This window comes from Coffea arabica, chromosome 4c, assembly GCF_036785885.1.
Source record: "Coffea arabica cultivar ET-39 chromosome 4c, Coffea Arabica ET-39 HiFi, whole genome shotgun sequence".
NCBI lineage: Eukaryota > Viridiplantae > Streptophyta > Magnoliopsida > Gentianales > Rubiaceae > Coffea > Coffea arabica.
In genome coordinates, this window is record NC_092316.1 from 14058481 (window position 1) to 14079779 (window position 21299).

At 35.1% G+C, this 21299-nt stretch overlaps 1 pseudogene; it reads right to left on the bottom strand.

Annotated features, from left to right (window-relative positions):
* LOC140004700 (4-hydroxybenzoate geranyltransferase 2-like) overlaps nt 1-21299 on the bottom strand; it is a 38111-nt pseudogene that overhangs the window by 2657 nt on the left and 14155 nt on the right.

A 21299-nucleotide genomic window follows, 5' to 3' on the forward strand; every position in this document is an offset into this window, starting at 1 on the left:
TGAAATAGAAAAGACCGCGCGCTGAACGCGAAAAGAGACCAGACAGCTCACAGAAAAGCAATCTAGTGCTGGATCTCAGAGACCTAATCTAGAAGTTGAATCAACAAGTTCACTTGGTGATATTTTGAGTGACTCGGATCGAGAAGAAGGTACTATGGCTAATGCACGAACACTAAGGGAGTTGGCTGTTTCTGATTTAAATCAGCAGCCTCTATGCATCACTTTTTCAATTTGAATGATAACACCTTGTTTGAGTTAAAATCGGGCCTAATTCATCTTTTGCCATCTTTTCATGATTTACTAGGTGAGGAGTCTCATAAACACTTGCAAGAGTTCGATGTTGTCTGTAAGAGTATGAAACCTTCCGAAATTACGGAAGAGCAAATAAAAATGAGAGCATTTTCCTTCTCTCTCAAGGACTCCGCAAAAGACTGATTGTACTATCTAGTTCTAGGTAGTATCACCACTTGAGAGCAGTTGAAGAAAAAATTCTTGAAAAAATATTTTCCTACTTCCCGAGTTGCAAGTTTGAGGAAGGAGATATGTAGAATCAAGCAACACCCAGAAGAGTCGCTCTATGACTTATTGAAAAAAATTCAAGAAGCTGTGCATCAAATGCAACCAACACCAAATAACCGAGCAATTGCTTATCCAGTATTTTTATGAGGAGCTCCTTTTCAGAGACAGGAGTATCATTGATGCTGTAGGTGGAGGGGCGTTGGTGAACAAGACTCCTCGAGAAGCGTGGGAGTTGATTGAAAGGATGACCGAGAATACACAACAATTTGGTACAAGAGGTGATGTCCAAATATGCAGAGTAAATGAGGTAAAGACATCAGCTATCCAACAACAGTTGACCGAGTTAACATCATTTGTTAGGCAATTGGCTGTGGAAAATGCTCCATAAGCCAAGGCGTGTGGGATTTGTACTGCCATACATCATTCTACAGAGATGTGCCCAGTGATTCAAGAAGAGAGTGCGGAGCAAGTAAACATGACTAGTTACGTGCCCGCGCCAAAAAAGTCATATGACCCGTACTCGAACATGTACAATCCAGACTGGAGAGATTACTCTAACTTTAACTATGGAGGAAATAAGCAATCAAACTTTGCACCGAATAGGCAGTAGGTATCAACATCAATATCAATTTCGCCCACCACCACTCCCTACAAGCTCTAGCCCGATTCTAGAAGTAATGATGAAACAATTAATTGCTAATCAACAAAAGACGGATTCTGACTTACAGAATATAAGGAATCAAATAAGACAAATACAAGCAATGTAGAGTCAGATGAGTTAGATGGCAATAGCAATCAACTGTCTGAAATCCTAAGTTTACAAAAAATTACTATCTCAACCTGAACTGAACCCGAAGAATGTAAGTGCAATGACCTTAAGGAGTGGGAAGGAAATTCAAAAACCCAAACTTGTGATTCCGAAGGATAAAAATGAAGATCGAATTGAAAAAGAGCTTGAGGAGAAAGGAATGAGAATTCAAATCCAAAGATAATTTCTGATTTTATAATTAAAGTTGGAACAAACTCACCGCTTTTCCGAGCAGGTTAGAGAAATCAAAGAAACAAGATAAGGAAAAGAAGATTCTAGAGGTGTTTCAAAAGGTGACAATCAATATCTCTTTATTGGACACGATCAATCAAGTGCCGAAATATGTTAAATTCTTGAAAAACTTATGCATTAACAAGAAGAAGTTGAGGGGGGGATGAACAGATTGTGATAGGTGAGAACGTTTCAGTGATTTTACAAAGGAAACTACCACCTAAATGTAAGAATCCAGGTATGTTTACTATCTCTTGTAAGATTGGACATTCTAATATCAAAAATGACATGCTAGATTTAGGGGCTTCTATTAACGTGATGCCTAAATCAATTTATGATTTCCTAAATTTAGAACCTTTGAAAGAAAAGGAGATAATAATTCAATTGGCTGATCGTGCATTTGTTTATCCGGATAGAATAATTGAGGTTGTTTTAGTACAAGTAGATGGATTAATTTTTCCTGCTGATTTTTTTGTACTTTATATGGATGATAGAAGTGCTTCAAATCCATCACCTATTATATTAGGAAGGCTGGATTAATTTTTCTTGCTAATTTTTGTGTGCTTTATATGGCTGATAGAAGTGCTTCAAATCTATTACCTATTATATTAGGAAAGCCCTTCTTGAGTACTGTCCAAACTAAGATTGATGTCAGTAAGGGTACTCTCACAATGAAATTTGATGGAGAAGTAGTCTATTTTAATATTTTTGATACAATGAAACATCCTGTTAACTCTCATTCTGTGTTTACAATTCATGCTACTAATCCCTTTGTGCAAAAATTTTCTGAGTTCGATTATAAGGGTAAACTCAAAATTGCTGCGAACCAGTATCATGGGATGAAAATACTTTATAAGGTGAACATGAGTAAAAAATTAAAGAAGATGGTTGCACTCAATGACTATTTGAATCCCGAAGGAATGTCATTGAATGTGAGAAAATCTGAATTATATCTAGATTGTGGAGTGATGTTTAATGTTTAGCCAAAGACGTTAAAGGAAGTCGCTTATTGGGAGGCAATCCAATTTCTTTTAGTGTTTGTTCAATTTTATTTGATACTTTCAATATGTTTTCATAGAATTTTTTTTTTCAGATTTTTGGTTTAATTTTTCGTTTTTGATGATTAGTAGGTGTTCCCTTGACATGACACGCCCGCGTTAATAGGGCACGTGATAATGTGCAACTCTCAAGTCTTTCATCAAAAGAGTTACCACTCTCATGACGTGCCAGCGTCAAGTCACCTAGAGAGCTATTCTTTCGATCCTGGAGCGGACTGACCAACATGACGTGCCCGTGCCAACCAGGCACGTGGTGACTTTTAATTCAACAAGTCTCCATCAAAAGGGTTTCCACCCTCTCATGATGTGCCCGTATCATTTGGGCGAGTGGTAATGTGCAATTCTCAAAATTTTCATCAGAAGGGTTTCCACCCTTATAATGCGTCCGCGTCAATCGGGCACATGGTAACTTTGAACTTAACGGACCTTCAGTAGAAGGAGTTTTGCCTTCTTGACATGCCCACGTCATGTTCAAGGGAAAGATATGTATTAAAAAAATTTTGAACTTTTTTTTCGTTTCACTTTAAAATTTAATTTTTAAGTTTCAAATTTTAAAATTTGAATTCAAAATTTAAAAAAAAAACTGAAACTTTTTTTTCCTTCTTCTTTCTTTCTTTTTCTTTCCTTCTTTTTATTTCTTTCTCTTTTCTTCCTTTCCTTCTCCCCTATTTCCCCTGGTTCTCTCTACACCGAAACCCACTGAGCGCCGCCCATCTCCTCGCGCCGCTACTTCCTCACTCACAAAGGGAAAAAAAAATCACAAAAACAAAAAAAGTGTGAAAGTTGTGTAAATGCGTGTCTAAAGTTAACCTTCTAATCTATGGATTTTATGTTGAGATTTTGATTAATAGTTGGACCATTTGCTGATAAATGTTGATCGATCATTCCTTTTTCTTAGAATAGTTAGCCATAAATTGGAATAGTCTGCGATTTAAAAGCTAGCCGAGGTGATATTTCTTGGATTTTGACCATTAATGCTTGATATGTGTTTTTTGGTATTTTGGCAATAAGGTAGATGGATCAATCGCCATTGTCTGGAATTGGTGTTTAGTTGCGGTTCTCATATTTGAGGACAAGCATTGTTTTAGTGTGGGAGGAATTGATAAGTCGCACTTTTGTCGTCTATTTTATAATTAATTCCCACCTATTATCTTACCGAATGTGCATTAATTGGTGGATTCTATTCACTTTTGAGAATTTGTGTTGATTGCAGGGAGTTGGAACAAAATGTGATAAAAAGATACAAATTCTCCACTACAATTGCTATTTGGCATAAGCGCGTCAAGTCAGACCTTAATGTGTCCAGAAAATACAGGATAGGCGCGAGACACCAATTGCCAATTGAAAGTACAACGTGGGACCGCACATATTCCATTAGCTGATTGTTAGATTTGAATTGGAAAAGGTAGCTTAGCAAAAATAGGAAACGGGCCAATTAGGAGACTTCCTACTTTTTTTGGCTTCGGTTGAATAGGAGATGGAAGTCAATTGAGATTAGAACTCTCTTTTCCTATTATCCATGGGAGTAGCCGTATAGGAGTGGACAATTACGTAGGAAATAGATAAGAATTGGAGAAAATCTTACTTTCGTAAGAAAATTTGGGAAAAAGATAAGAATTGGAGAAAAAAGTAGCAGACATTCTTGACTACTTTGGATTTTGACTTTTGCATCTTATTCTTGTGGCTTATTCCATCGGATTGCTCCTCTCAATTGAGAGACAATGTATGCAACAATTAATTCTGCAATTTTGCATGGATTTTTTTCAATGGAGATGAACTAAATCTATACTTCTAGTCAAGGAACAATTAAGGATTTGATTCGACTTAAATTGTGAAATTTAACTGATTTTAGTTTTCCTATTATTTTCTAGTATTCGTATATTTTCAACTTTATTTTCTTATGGTTGTTATATTATTCAATTGTCCCGGGCCCGAATGTTAGATTAATTCAATAACCTAGAGCCAATTAAAATAATTAAATTCATAATTGTTTGATTGTTCTAAATTAGTGGCAACTGGCATAATCGGCGTTATGTCAGAGAAATATACGGGCTAATTTTTAGACAACCCTCGTAGCGTATTGTTTAGTTAGAACAAGGTTTCTCTAAATCTTAAAGCAATTGTGAAATTTAATTTTACGGTCGTACCTAGGATTATTTTGCAATTAGGGTATTAACTAACAGTCGTACCTTAGCTGTCGATAATTACAGAGAAATTGATTATCATCGCTTGTTTAACAATTATAACTTGTTTATCAGTTTATATGTGAAATTATTCTTGCATCGATGATCAATTAGAAGAACCATTTTCGAAGTTGCTTCTTGACTAGAGCTGTCCAATATTGTTTGAGTTTTTACGTTATTGGTATTTAATTTTTAGGTAATTGCAATATTCGATTAGCATAGCTTATTGTTAATTTCCCTAAAATTCCCCCATATCTTGGACTTTAGGAGAAACAAATTACTCCCAGTTTTTGTAGATTCGACTCTACTTGCCATATATACAAATTAACAAGTTTTCAGGAATAAATTCTGATATATTGGATTTAACAAACTCTTCGGAGCCATGGTGAATCTAGTAACCCATTGTACGTCTAGAGTCCCTACTCCAGTACTAGAATTGACGCGAAACTGCTTTTGTTGGCAACTAGGATTTCCATTATTATTATTGCATAAGTATCGACAACCTGTCAAAAATATACCCAAGTTAAATTATAATCAAACATCTTCTCATGTTATTCTACATATGCTTAATCAATACTTAGATAAATCTTTTTCGCAACAATACATAAATTGTTAACTTCACTTATAAACTCAATGGATCATATAAAAAAAAGTTAATTACAATAAAAAATAGTTGGGTAAAGATGAATAAAAAGAAGTAAATACTAATATGAGCATTGAATCCAGCTAGATCAAGACTAGCACTGGATGCAACTGAAAAACCAGTAGTCCACAGTTTTGTAAAATCACCCAAGAGCAAAGCAGTGGATTTGACACCCATTTCCAAGTCATCTTCTTTATCCTGTTCCCATCAACAGGAAACTCATTAGACTACACTTTCTAGTATTTATTCACCGATGGTGTGGTAATTTTAGCTTGACGTAGTTACGTAGTTTCAACTGCATTAAATAAGAATTGATTTCATATACAGTGTATATAGTATTGATGTATGTCATATGTAGGAGAAATGAAGTTCAAAATCAAATTAAAATTAACTAATATGCGTTGATGTCGTTAATATATACATTATCAGTGTACACAAAATTAACAAAATGACAAGATCAAATAATTCATTGATCTTAGTGCAACAATAAATTCAAGAGGAAGGGTTGTTTGCCCATATGAGTTGTGCATGCCAATTTCTGTCAATTTGTAGCAAAACTGCCAATTTTCCTTAATAGGTCCAAATTTAACACTTATGTGATTAAATCTGTTTTGATATTGAAAATTTAGGACCAATGAACCATGCCCCAAGGATGGGGAATAAAAATCCATTCTTCCTATATCAGACTCGATCGGTAGAGAATATTAATATGGAGATGGCCATTCTTTTTAAAAGATCTGACATATTTACACATTTTTTCTAGCTTAATTAAACATTGGTAGTTGTTTTCGTTTGTATTTTCTCTTACGATTTCATTTGCAAATCCTCTGGTCCTTGTCACCGAGGAAAAAAGGGAAGTGTCCAGCCATCAACTCTTGTTTTGATGAGGAGCAACTAAATTGTCCAGTCACTAATTTGATTCTTATTAATTCTCACAGTTCTTTAGTGTATAAAATACCAATTTAGTTGAAGAAAATTTGTACCTGATGAGCGTATATTTTATCATACTCTAGAGTCCAAGAAGTGGGACAACAATAGCAGGATCAAGACTTCCTTTAACAGCAGCCCATGAGTATAATGCTCCCCAGTTCATTGTCAGCCCCAACTGGGCTTGAGGCTGCGACAACAATTTTTTGTTTTTCTAATTGACTGTGTAAATTTTTTTTTTTTAGTGCTAATGATTTATGTTAAGGAAATAAAACGAGTTGTGTACAAATGATACATAAAGTTAATTCATATTTAAAGTTCTCTTGTTACACATTTGACATAATAACAGTGTAAAAGGATAGTGCTTAACATATTTGCATTTTTACAATTGCATAGGTTCTAAGCATGAAAAGAGCTGGTAGTTCATCGGGACTATTACATGGTAACCTCATTTTAATGCATTGACCTCATTTCCAACAAAATTAGCGCAACTAAGCACAATGAAGCAGTGAACTCATTTCAGTTAATTTTATCTTTATCAATAGAGTGATCTTTATGAATTATTTGTACATTCATCACTATCGAGTAATATTTTGATGGTTTTTTTTTTCATTTTTAGTTTTTTAAGGATACGAGATAAACACACTTAAAGAAGATGTAAGTCCACTGTGAAAACTGTAAGATTACTATCCACCTTTTTGAATTTCAATACTTATGCAGAAAAAATATGTTTTCTTTTGCGACAAAAACAAAAAGAAAAAAAAAAGTGCCACATAACAGATTCCTACTAAAATTAAGAAAGATGAAATTTATACTATACGGGTGATTTTTAACTATTTACCTTAAATTGATTAGGCAGTCCTACAATAACTGAAAATTAGATTTAAATTTAATATAAATTTACAAATTGTAAGCTACCATAACATAAAAAAAAAACTTTGAAAATATTACAATATATTATTGCATGGCTATAACATTTTATTTAGTGCAAAAATTGTATCATCAAAACAGATAGTTTATGTTTAAGACGTTCATTGCATTTAATACAAACTTATCTGCTTGTATCATAAATACATTTTTAACCACTTTTTTATCTCACATGTATAATGTATCACCAAAAAAAAAATACTACAGTATTTTTTTCAAAAAAATTTTCCAAATAATCTCCTATTTAAACACACTCAATAATGTTATTTTGGACACACTAATAAGGAAAGACACACACAATGTAGAGCCATATAAAGCTTCAAACTAATGTGTAGAGCCATATAAAGCTTCAAACTAATTGTAGAGCCATATACTATGGACATGCACCCAGTGTGTTATTATCTTCATGAGTGGGCAAGTAAAGATCAACCGCAATGATGAAATCCATAATAGACGGCTGCACATAAACAAAAGAAAAATTAAAAACTAAAGTTGACTATGCTTCAAAAAAAATTGAAGGAAAATTAATACAAGTGACTTGGATCCTTAGAAAAGGGTCAAATACACTTAAATATTTAAGCCACGAACAAATTACAAACTAAAATGAAGGATAAGAAAGGACAAGAGGAAAGAGAAGATAAGTCACCAATCCAAGAAGTTTTAAATGAATTACATGCATCTATCAAATACTTCCTCTTTTTTTTTTTTCGCAAAGATGATAAGTTATCAGCCCAATAAGTTTTAGAACGCATTTGTTAGAATTGTTAGGGTAATCTATTTAGACAATATAACAAATCAAAATGGACAGCCCACTTCACGTTTTTTCCCCCGTTAATTAAGTTTAAAAAGAGAGAGAGAGAGAGAGTCTAAAAAACAAAAGATAGTGGTGTTATGAACATCATATATATATATATATATATATATATAATAAAGTCGTATTCTCATATTTATCTCTTCATGTTTTTTTTTCTACATGGTTTAACAAAACGGCAAGTAGTTTCCTATGTGGCTTGCTTCTTTTTTGTTTAGATATATATCAATTCTTATTTCCTATAAGAATTCTTAATATTATATGATTCTTGTTTCCTACCCAAAAAAGGAACTGGAAAGTAATGCGATATAAATAAAAGAGACATAAATATCTCAATTAGATATATCTCCAAATTCATGCCAATAATTTGTGTACTGCATAGGGAATTGAAGTAAATAAGAATTGTTATCACTACAAGAAGTAGAAAAGTAACTAATTTCAAAAGGAACTATTAATAACAGAAGTCAATATCTGATGTTGGAAATAGGATTCTTAATAAATTTTATTATTAAGCGCGTTATCAAGACATAGTGCATAGTACGAAATTTATGGAAAAGAAAAAGTTAATTGAATCCAATTAACTATATGTATTTGACCCGTAAGGTCAAATATAAATTTCTATTTGAGCACGGGTTTGTAAATTCATATAAATCGGTTTGTTGTTAATCAAAACATGCAGGTTATACTCATTGTTAGGTTATAAGATTCAAAATACATCTCTGCTCAGATGGTGGGGAGTATTTAGTATGTGGACCCACACCAAAGGAGTCCATGCATTTAAAGGATTCGATATAGTTGAGGTGGTCTTTTAAAGTAGGTAAAATTTGTCTTGAGAACGCACTTTTATTTCCACTCCTCTTGATTATCAGGTACATCTTCTTTCAATACATTTTTTTAAAAAAAGGCATGTTGATCTTCAATTGCAAAAGTTTAGTAACATATCTTGAATTTTATTTTTTATTTTTTGTTTTTTTTGTGAACACATAGGATTAGTAATATATCTTGAATTAGTAGTAAATTTCTCTTATATTTCACATATTATATCTCACATAATATTTTTGCCTTTAATTTTGATAAATTATTATCAGATTGGTAGAACTGACAACCAATACCAACCTGAAGCATCTTCTTCCCAAATCCCAATCAGTATAACAAATGATTCTAATCAACACATTTCATATGAATCATTCATCAGAGGGTTCAATAAAAATCACAGAGGAAGGGAATCCTTATAAAAAGATTTGCATGAGAAGGTAGATTTAATATACTATTTTACTTTCTTAAATTATAATCTTTATGTATTTTTATACACAACCTTGAATGCGATAAATCATTTATTTTTTTATACTTAGTTATCCTGCTTTGCTATCATGCAGTGATAATGAAAAATCAATAAATACTGATTTACACGGATAAATCGAGGAGAATGTTCAAACATAAGATTGGGATGTGGGATAGCTATATGCTAATCCAAATTCCAAACCTGATTGGGATGTGCGCCACGTGGCTGCTATAATTGCTTTTATATATATATATATATATATATATATATATATATATATATATGAATTAGGAGAAAATATTATTACAAAATTTGTTGAAAATCATCCAGCACTAATTGTTTTACAAAATTTGGGGAAAAATTCTAAAGAGAATCGATTTAAGTTCCTGATTTAGCAAAAAAAGAAAAAAGCTAATTCATGAATTACTTTATTCTATTCACTTAGAACCCATTTTATACGGGAAAAATCTATAATTCACGAGCCAATGTTGGAAAATTCTATATTTGCATATTACTCAGTCTAGCGTGACAAAAAAAAGGCTGCTATTATTGTTGCGCAGCCGTTGGTAGGCCAATAATTGCATATTTATAAATTAATACCAAATTCTGAATAGTTCCATTCAAAAGTGAGTCTAGCCGTTGGTAGGGGGTGGACTACGGAGTTCCCTCCCCATCCCCCAAGTTCTAAACATTTATGGTTTTTTCCTTTTAAATTTTGTAAATTTTGTAAATTTTTAAAAAAATTATGTATTTTAAATTATTTTCCCCCCAAAAATGCTTAAAAAATTTTATGTTGATTCGGAAGTTTCTATATACATATATTTGGCCCCCTCAAATTAAAATTTCTGATTCCATCCCTGTCTAGTAATGTCAAACGTCCCGAGCCCGCACGTGCCTGTCACGTGGCATTCGCCGTATTCTCAAATCCCACTTAAGAATATAAGGCATCATTTAACTAATCTAAATTTCAAAAGTAAGAAATAACATAACTAAAGTAAAGTGCGATACAAATCTCATATACCAGGTAGTCTACGAATATCCAATACGTTCGTACATTTATTTTCTAATGGAAACAGCGGAATCGAAAATAAATAAGACTAAAAACTAGAAGCAGCTAGCCTGCCAACTTCTATTCATTTAAAACTAATAAAAGTCGTCTTCAGGGTCTTCTACGTAAACCAACTCATACTCCTCAGAATCTGCAAAGATGGTAAAAAGTGGGTTGAGCGATAAATCGCTCAGTAGGTAATATCTACTTCTCTGTTGGACCATGTACTCGTAATTTTTACAGATACATATATATAGATAGAAATCAAATCCTTTGCGTGCCGATCATATCCATAATTTTGAAAGTAACAACGTTTATAAAATGATCAGCAGTAACAAGTGGCAAGCAATTTAAAAATATTTTATTGATAAATGAACGTGGAAAATCAAAAAGTCATAAATCATTTCGTTTCAATTCACAAGTCTCTTCATATCCATTCATAAGTCATTCCATATCAGTTCATAAGTCTCATTTCACATCAGTTCACAAATCATTCTATATCAACTCATAAATCATTTCATATTAGTTCATAACAAGTACATGTGATGACCGGCTACTGAGTACTTAGTCTAGAGATTAAACCCATTCTAGGTGGGCGACCAATAGGTTTCATGACTATCGATTGGCCTCTTTTCATACATGGGTCAATCGGCCGGACTTTATACCAGACTACCATGACCTTAACAATCGGCTGGACTTTTTACCAGGTTACCGTGACCTTGACAATCGACCGGACTCAATACCAGACTACCATGACCTTGTCAATCGGCCGGATTTTATACCGGGCTACCATGACGATTAGACAGGACTATAGCCCTTACCGTCTATTCTATGACTGTTTTGAGCTTTACTTGTCAAAAATTCATTCCACACGTCACATACATAAATCTTTGATTTCATAAAAGATTCAATTCGTTTGGTATATAATAACATATTGAAACATTTCAAATAAGTCACATGGTCCATTTTTGTATAGTAAAAATATTACTTTCATAAATATCCAAATAAAGCATTTAATCAAATATATTTCGAGTCAACACAACAAAATAAGATTAAAAACAAAAATTTCCTTTTTTTTTTTTTGCACTTTTGAAATCTCAGAAGGGTAAGTACCACCTATCTCTGTTTGGCTGCTTGAGTGGAATTACCTTAGGTCATTGTATCGTACATATCAAATGCATAGGTTCCCTAATTAGTTGTTACTTCCTATAGATGCATAAATATAAACCTCTAAGTAAGTAAAAGATTCATATCTAGATCATTATACGGACCCTAAAAGCATTTCCTTTAAATTGGACAATTTCTATCTTTGAAAACTTTCTATTTTTAGAAAGTTTCTTAATTTGAAACGTGTTCATTTTGTAAAGTTTCCTAATTTAAAGGAAATAATTATTCGTAACCATGTTTATTATCCTAACTACTATCTCACTAGGTTTATTTATAATTTATGATTATTCATTATTATTATTATCATCCTCGTTGTCTCTAATTTATTTTATTATCACTTATATATATTAGATAGTTACTATTACCTTTCCTTTTATTTCCACTTTTATGCGTGTATAGGTGTTATTATTATTTATGTATACATGTACATATGTATGTATTGACTTATTATTATAATTATTGCCTTAGCTTATTGCACTTGTATTATATTTTTATCTTCGTTTACATCCTTAATTTATTTTCTCCATGTCCATATTGTTATTATCCTTACTATTATTGTTTATTAATTATTATTTACTATTATTATTATGATTATGATTATTATTAATATTAGTGCTATCGTCAGCATTATTATTATTATTATTATTATTATTATTATTTTAAACGTTTCGTTTAACAGTTTAGAATTTATCTCACCCCGTCTACATTAACCTCATAAGGCTAAATTAAGATATCCTAGATTTTTCTTTAAATATCTTAGACGTAATTCATTAAATATAAGTTTTACATGACCAATACTTCAATTCTAACAATTACTTTAAATTGGGTCCTGAATTTTAATATCCATGATAACCTATAAAAATGGACTAGTTATATTCAAAATTTATTTATTAAACATTTATTTATTTTATCTTATATTTGGTTAACATCTAAATTATCCCTTTTTCCTCTTTGAGTTAGAGCAATGGTTGGCCAGAAGGCCAACCATTTCCTTTTTGACCATAGTCGCCAGACGTTCTGGCAACCCTTTGTTTTCATTGGTTGGCCAAAAAGGCCGGAAACGGCCATGATTTGGCCTCAAAATTTTGTGCGGTTCAGATCACGTCTTGTAACTCGATTTTCACGCCAAATGTGGGACCCACAAAAATTGTTTTAAAGTTACGTCGTGTGCAAAGAAAGTTATACCGTGTGCAATTAATGTTACTCACAGTGCAAAATATACATAACCTGCAACCGTTTGTGCCCTTTGTCCCAAAAAGGCCAACCATCTTTCTCCCTTTTTTTTTTTGAAAAAAAAAAACAAATTTCCTTTGGGTTAGACCCATCAGCCAACCATCCTTGACTTGGTTGACCGATGGCCAATTCTTTCATTGGGGTCATTTGTGATCCCAAGGCTTTCTGCCGTTGCTGGCTATTGTCAACAACACATGTGGCATTTTTTTGTTTTTTTTTCTTTCTGTTTTTCCTCCAACAGATTTGGGCAACCTTATTTAACCAAAGATTAAAATCGAACACCCTATTTCTACGAATCCACATATGAATCTTCCTAAAAACATATATATCTACATATATATAGCAACCATACATATCCGTAAAATTTCTAAGGCCATTAATGTAACTACTAAAACTTAAAAGAGAAGTTTTTGCTTGAACTCGGGACTTACAGGTTTGAGTGCTTAGTCGTCTGATTGATTGACGGTGTTACCTGCTTCTCCTTCTCTACTCTCTGACGGCTCTTTGTAAAGACTCACAAAAAGAGAAATTTTTTTTAATTTAAACTCCAAATTTTAGCTCATTTAATTATTATTTTTTTGGCCAAATACTCCGATTATTATTTTTTAACCTTTTTAGACCTAATTAAATGTATCCATAGTTTAGTTATATTTTTAAAGTGACTCGTTTTGAAATTTAATTTCTGAAGGCTCGTTAAGTGAAAATAGTAAATACGCGACTGGAGTAAATAATCGATTTAAGAATACAATAAGCTTGAAAAAACTGGAGACTTGTGCATTAGTCTCAAAATAGGTATTTTTATATTTAACTGTTCAAATGTTAGTTAGTTATATTACCGTTATAGGAATTTCTTAGAAATTTCACTATCTCGCGCTTAAATTAGAAATACGCGTTTTTACGCACGCGAGTAATTGAGGAACCTTAGGCCATTATTTTGGGACTATTAAGAGTGAATAATAATAATATGAATGCAAGTGCATTAGAGGTTTAGTACACTAGTGCAATAAACTCGCAAGGAATCGAGCCGAAACGCACGCGCACGTGCACTACTTTAGTGGACAACTTTGAGTACAATTGAGCCACACGTTTAAGCTTACCATTAGAAGCTCATACCATCAGCTTTCCCTTCCTCTAATACTCTCAAATAGCCAAGCAGCAAGGGAAGAACAAGACCAGAAAATTCCTCCACCCTCTCTCCTTAATTTCTAGCTCAATTCCCTCCAAATCTTACATGCAACCCTCAAATCACTTGGTGATCAAGATAAGCTAGGAAAGGAGCTGCCTCTCACGGTTTTTCTCCAACTCAAAGTGACCGAAAATTTCTGTCTTGGCTCTCTAAGAAAGAAAGTAATAATCAACCACTTAATTCTTGTTTTATGGAAGATAAATTACACTCATGAGCTCTTGGATTCTCATGGGCAGCTAGCTTTAAATTGTTGGAAAATTGGTGAGTGGGTTTTATGAAATCCCACAATGACTTTGATGATCTGGTTTGATAGGATGGGATGCTAATTGTGTTGATTAAGTGCTAATTTAGTAGAGTTAAGTGGCAAAAATAAAAAGGAAGTCAATTAAGGGATTGCATGTGAAGGTGCCGATTCTGCCCTGCCATTTTTGTGCATTTTAGTGTACTTTCTTGAAGTCCAATTGACTTGTTTTTGATGCAAATGTGAAATATAGGTTGTATTTAAATTTTCCTCCAAATTTTACGTGATTTGGGTGAGTGCATGTTGTGATTTAGAAAATCTGACAAAACTGGGAAATGATTCCCGTCACTACTGGACAGCCATTTTGTTTCGGCTATAATTCATTGCTCCGATGTCGGAATCGAGTGCCGTTTATGGTACTGGAAACTAGACATTCCCAGTTTTCATTTGGTATAAAATGTAACTCCTAATTCCACCCGAGCACCCCGTACCAACTGTTTAAACATGACTGTCCTGTTTCTCTGTTTTCTTGGAACGAAGTTCAGAAGCTACAACTTGAGGCTCCAATTTGAGCTAGTTGTGTGCTGAATTTCAAAATGATTTCTTCTGTGAAATTATAGCTTTATGAATTTATTTTCCAACGCCACCAACCATGCTCAATTCTGAGTTGAATTGAGTGATTTGTGATCAAAATATGAAACCTGCTCTGTCTTTGAAAACTCTAAATTTTGAGCAGAATTAATGTTGGACTTGGTATGGACTTGCTAATTGAGTTTCTTGGGGTTAAAACACTTACCAAATGTACTATGAATGTTCTTTAGGCTTTTCCTATACAAATGAACCATGTTTGAAGGATTTTCCTTGGCCAAATGTTTGGAATGGAAAACAAAAAGCTCAAGACAGTTTTACCTTAGGATTTTCCGAAATTTTGGTTGTTTGGTTGACTACTTTTCCGAAGTTATTTCTCCATGAAATTTGGTAGAGGGACAACCCTTATATGGTAGTATTATACTGCTAATTATGGTATTAATCTGAGGCCGATTCATGGCTCAAATAAATTACCAAAGTTCATGACTTGAGTTTGAAAAACCCATGTTTCAGATGGAAATTTTGGTAACTTTGAGTTGCCATATCTTAGTACTCAAAACTCCATTTCTCGTTCCACTTGTTTTGTTGTAAACTTGGATTGCGACTCTAAAAGTGGTCCAAATTTCAAAAGCTAGTTCCGATCAAGTGAATTTTGCCGAATTTTCAAAGTTGGCCAAAAACTAACCTAAATCTGCCTTAGGAACCAAAACAGAGACTTTGAGTTTATTTTTGAATGTTTTCCATTTGGAATCTTAGAAAAGTATATTCTAGGAACTTTTAGTACCTTGGAAGAGATTTTCAACGGTACCAAGTTTTCCAATTTTCGACCTGTAAAATGTGAGATATGATTTTTCAAATGTATCATATCAAAACTGAAATTTTTCGAATTCCAAGGAAATGGAGTTTTCGAGTACTCCTTATTCCTTCGATATTACCTAAATGATTTACACTCGATTTCCAAGATTAAAACTAAATTTCAATTGTACTTTGAAACCCCACTTGAGAGCCTCGATTTAGGATAATTTAGGCTTGTTTCACTACACTTTCTAAAATTGTACTATGGTACGATCTTCTTTAATAGTAGGGGTTTGTGAATGATAGTCTATTATTATTTGCTCAGGTGCACACGAGAACCTTCAAGAGGATCCCACAGTGAACGCCTAAAGCTCCGAGAGACTTTTCTTCCTCATTACTTATATTGGTGAGTGTCAAGTGCATGTTTACTTGCACTTCGCTTGAGATTTGTTGCCTACATGAACTCTACTTGAACCTGTTGTTACTTGAACTGTACTTGTTGGGGAAAGTGTGTACTTTACCGCACTTTATCTCCTTTACTTGGATCAATACATGACTTGCTACATGAATTACATGAAACTGCTGGATTTTACATGTACATGACCTAAAGTCGAATGCAGAGAAAATCTCATCGACTAAAACTTGATTTGTTTCTGAAGACCTGACTTGTGGGGACGCCCAAAACCCAATGGTTATATCTCGTAATCTCGCAGCCAATCGTGAGGTCTTGGTCGGGAGAACTTGGTAAATCGTGGGACCTGAAACTTGATCTTTTGAGATCTTACTTGGCATACTGGTATAGTATCGCCTTTACATGCCTGTTGGTTATGGATCCGAGGGGGTGAAATGATGGATGGAGGGAAGTAAGTGGAGAACTACGGATTGGAAATACCAACTCGGTTGACGGAGAGTCATCGCGGGAAGGTATACGAATGACCCTGGCAATGCAAGTGGAACTTAACTCTTAAGAGCTACCGTATTCTTGAATTATTTTTGTTTACATTCCATTTGAATTGGCAATTACTTGTACTTTATTATTTGACCTGTTAATTGGGCTTGTTATTTGAACTATGTGATTACATGTGTGTCCTTGGCCTCACGAGCGTTTTGCTCACCCTGTAGATTTGTTTTCCTTAACAGGATTTGGCATGGAATGGTACTTGGAGGAACTCTTTTGATACACTTCTGGCTCAGGGCTTTAACATATTTTGGGCTAGACCTCTTACTGGTTGTACTTCGGAAACCTAATATGTGGGTTGGATATTTGATGTGCCAGGATGTAGTATATTTTGGGTATTGATGTACCTTTTGAGAATTTAATGTAATGATTGGATAAACGTTATGGATATTGTTAAGATTGGAAGTTTTCCGAACTTTCTTACTTATCTAGTATTGTTGAATGATTTTGCTTTAAGTTTGGATGGAAACTGCTTGAGTCCTGCCGAGAGTTGGGCGGACGTCCCGCGGATACCCTCTGCTTCGCCTTAGGGAGAAGTGGGAGCGTCACAGTTGGTATCAGAGTACTAGATTAGATATCTATATAGGAGACATACTAGATACTCTACCCTTAAGATCTGAGACCGGACGACTTAGTCATACCTTAAGTAAAATTTGGGTGAACTAGTGACTGAGTTGGACATACCCTAAGTGACATTCGTGCGAGTTAGCGATTAAGGTTCTAACCAAAAAATGTAATTATTTTGCAGGGATGGAAAATGGAATCGGAGCCCCGACAACTAACAGGAATGGCCATGCTAATGGTCATATAGAACTTTCTAGGCCCATTTACTACCGAGCTATTAGGGGAGGAGCTCGTGTGCGATATACGCCTTATGATAGATATCCTCGTTGCCCATGTAGGGTGACATTTGCCTACCCGAACCACATTGTGCTAGCATTGGACGACGAGCGTCGTCAGTTGGTGACTGCCAACTTAGACCTATAGGCAGAGGTGGATGAGATTAGGCAGATGGTTAGTGCTCAGGGCGAGAGGATCGCTGAACTTGAGAAGTTAGTACAGGGCGATGTGGTCTCAGCTGCAGTTGTTCGTGAGAAACTCCAGAGTACTAGGGCTCGACTCACTGGATTAGGAGAGGAGGTCCATGATCAGGCTTCCGGGATCATGGCTGATGCCACTGAGATGATAGAGGAAGTGGCGGATATAGTTCAGAGTCCGGTCCAGGAGGAGGATCCTGAGAAGGATTCGGAGGAGGATCCTGAGGAGGAGATCCCGCCTGGCAGTCCTGCTGTGGATTAGGCCCCTAGTGATCGACTCTTTTGCCCTTTTGACTTGTGTAGATAGGATTAGTAGGGGTGATGCTAAGTACTGAGGTCATTATATTTTGCATGACTGTGTGGCCAATTTTTGTGGCACTTGTTTTTACTATAGTTTTCTGTGACTAAAAGTACTGTTGTATCCCTTGCGTGCTATATTTTTGTAATATCCCCATGACTTGCTAGTTGTATGAACCTGAAGTGATAATGAATGTAAATTACTGTTATTTTCAATGCTTTCGTGATTGGTTCTTGTTTTAAGCATTTTTTCGCGAAATTGATTCATTTCTTGCACTAAACATACCTAGGATAATGGACGGACGAAGGAGTGGTCGAGACTGTGGGCAAGGAATTGGACAGGTCCAATCTCTTGGAGATGACCAAGGATCGGCAACTGGACCGACCCAAGGCCCGAAAAATATTGAGGAAAATCAAGTGGCTACTGCCATCAATAGGATGACTGACATCCTAGAACGCTTAGTTGATAGGCAAGGTGCTAGACCACTTAACCAACTTGGGAAACGGGAAAGAGGAGAGGACCGAGCCTTAGAAAGATTTTTGAAGTTTAATCCGCCTAAGTTCATAGGTGAACCCGATCCTGAGGTGGCGGAGAATTGGTTGGAAAGAATGACCGGTATATTCGCCGCCTTAGACTACACTGAGGATAGACAAGTGAATTTTGCCATTTTCCAATTCGAGAGAGTGGCTCGTGCTTGGTGGGACATGATAAAAGGAAAATGGGAGAGAGTTCAAACCCCTTAGACTTAGGAGAATTTCACGAGGGAGTTTAATGAAAAATTTCTTCCATCTCTGATTCAAAAAAAGAGAGATGATGAATTCATTAAGTTGAAACAAGGGATCCTTAGTGTAGTTGAGTACGAAGGAAAATTTACTAAAATTTCTAAGTATGCCCCTGAATTGGTAACCAATGAAAGGAAGAGAATAAGGCGATTTGTGCAGGGACTTAACGTAGAAATTCATGAGGGTTTGACTGCAGCCCAAATCTCCACCTTTACTGAGACTTTAGAGAAAGTGCAACGAGTGAAAACTGCAAGAATGCAAGTTAAAAACTTTCACAATAGGAAGATGAATTTTTCTAGTCGTACTTCTGGACAGACTAGTAAGAGTTTACAGGCTTCTAAAGTTGGAAGAGGAATGGGAAGAATAAAAACTATTGGACCTTCTAGGAGAGCTTTATCCAGAAGAGGTCGTAGTGGACCGGTTCATATTAGGGGAGCGCCTTCTAGTGGTTCAGCCGTGACCCCTCAAGTCACTTGTGGATACTTGGAAAACCCAACCACTTTGAGAATGAATGTTGGAGGAAGTTTGGGAAGTGTTTGGCTTATGGTAGCACGGAGCACCAACTTGTGAACTGTCCAAGTAAAACGAAAATTGGAGGTAACACTCAGAGGTCAGAAAAGTCAACCTCCAAACAGACCAGTGTTGGAGGAAGTCGACCTAAGGTACCGGTTAGGGTTTATGCGCTGGATCATCAGCAGATACCAGATGCAACTGAGGTGGTTGAAGGTACGGTTCCTATCTTCCACCGTTTAGCTAAGATTTTGATTGATCCGGGTACGACTCATTCTTTTGTAAATTCTAATTTTGTGAATGGAATAGACTTGAAGTCAATTAAGTTACCTTATGACTTGGAAGTTAAAACGCCTACTGGAGACAAAAGTTTAATTGCTAACCTGGTGTATAGGGATTGTGAAATCTGTGTTGGGGAACAAAAATTGTTGGCCGATTTGATAGGCTTAACAATTAAGGGGTATGATGTGATTTTAGGGATGGAATGACTAGCCCGTTATAATGTCCAGTTAAATTGTAGGACAAAAATTGTAAAATTGGGTATTCTAGGGGAGGCAACCCTGAAGCTGGATGTGAGGGGTAAGTTGACTTCATCTGCACTTATTTCAGGAATTCGGGTTAGAAGATTATTAAGTAGAGGAGTTCAAGGATATTTGGCCTTCCTTATCAACACCCCTAATGATAAGGTGAATTTGGAAAACATGCATGTAATGAAAGATTTTATAGATGTTTTTCCTGAAGAGTTAGAGTCTTTGCCCCCGGAACGGGATATAGCTTTTAAGATTGATTTGACTTCGGGAGTAACACCTATCTCTAAGACGCCATATCGAATGGTTCCAGCCGAATTGAAAGAATTAAAATTACAACTACAGGATTTGTTGGAATGAGGTTTTATAAGGGAAAGTGATTCATCGTTGGGAGCCCCGGTTTTATTTGTTAAAAAAAAAAGATGGGAGTTTGAGACTGTGTATAGATTACCGAGACTTAAATAATGTCACAGTTAAGAATAAGTACCCACTGCCCCACATTGATGAGTTGTTTGATCAATTGCAAGGGGCGATAGTATTCTCGAAGTTGGATTTGAGACAGGGTTACTATCAATTGAAAATTTTGGAAAAGGATATTCCCAAGACTGCTTTTAACTCGAGATACGGGCACTTTGAATTTGCCGTAATGCCGTTTAGGTTAACGAATGCACCTTCTGCTTTCATGGATTTGATACATAGGATTTTTAAATCTTATTTGGACCAATTTATCGTGGTCTTTATTGACGATATTTTGGTGTATTCTAAGAATATAGAGGATCATGAGAAGCACTTGAGGATTGTTTTGCAAACTCTAAGGGAGCACCAATTGTATGCTAAGTTTTGCAAGTGCGAGTTTTGATTAAAAGAAGTGACTTTCTTGGGACACATAATTTTTAAGGATGGGATTAAAGTGGATCCAGCTAAAGTTGAAACTGTTTCAAAGTGGAAACGACCGGAAAACCCTACTGAGATTCGAAGTTTTATCGGATTGACAGGGTATTACCGGAGATTTATCCAGAATTTTTCTAGGATCGCTGGATCCATGACTGAGCTGACCAAGGAAAGTGAAAAATTTATTTGGAGTCCTAAATGCGAAGAGAGCTTCTAGGAATTGAAAAGACGTTTGACTTGGGCGCCAGTGTTAGCCCTACCGAACGGAAAAGATAGATTTGTGGTCTACACAGATGCTTCCAAGGAAGGATTAGGCTGTGTTTTAATGCAAAATGACAAAGTGATAGCCTACGCCTCTAGGAAATTAAAATTACGTGAAGGAAATTACCCGACCCATGACTTAGAGTTAGCGGCTATGGTATTTGATTTAAAAAAATGGAGGCATTACCTATACGGGGTGACATTTGAGGTTTTCACTGATCACAAAAGTTTTAAGTACTTATTTTTTCAGAAGGAGTTGAATTTAAGGCAACGTAGATGGATGAAATTTCTAAAAAACTATGATTGCACGATAAAGTATCATCCAAGAAAAGCCAACGTAATGGCTGATGCTTTAAGCCGTCAAGTACAAGTGGTCAGATTGATAATT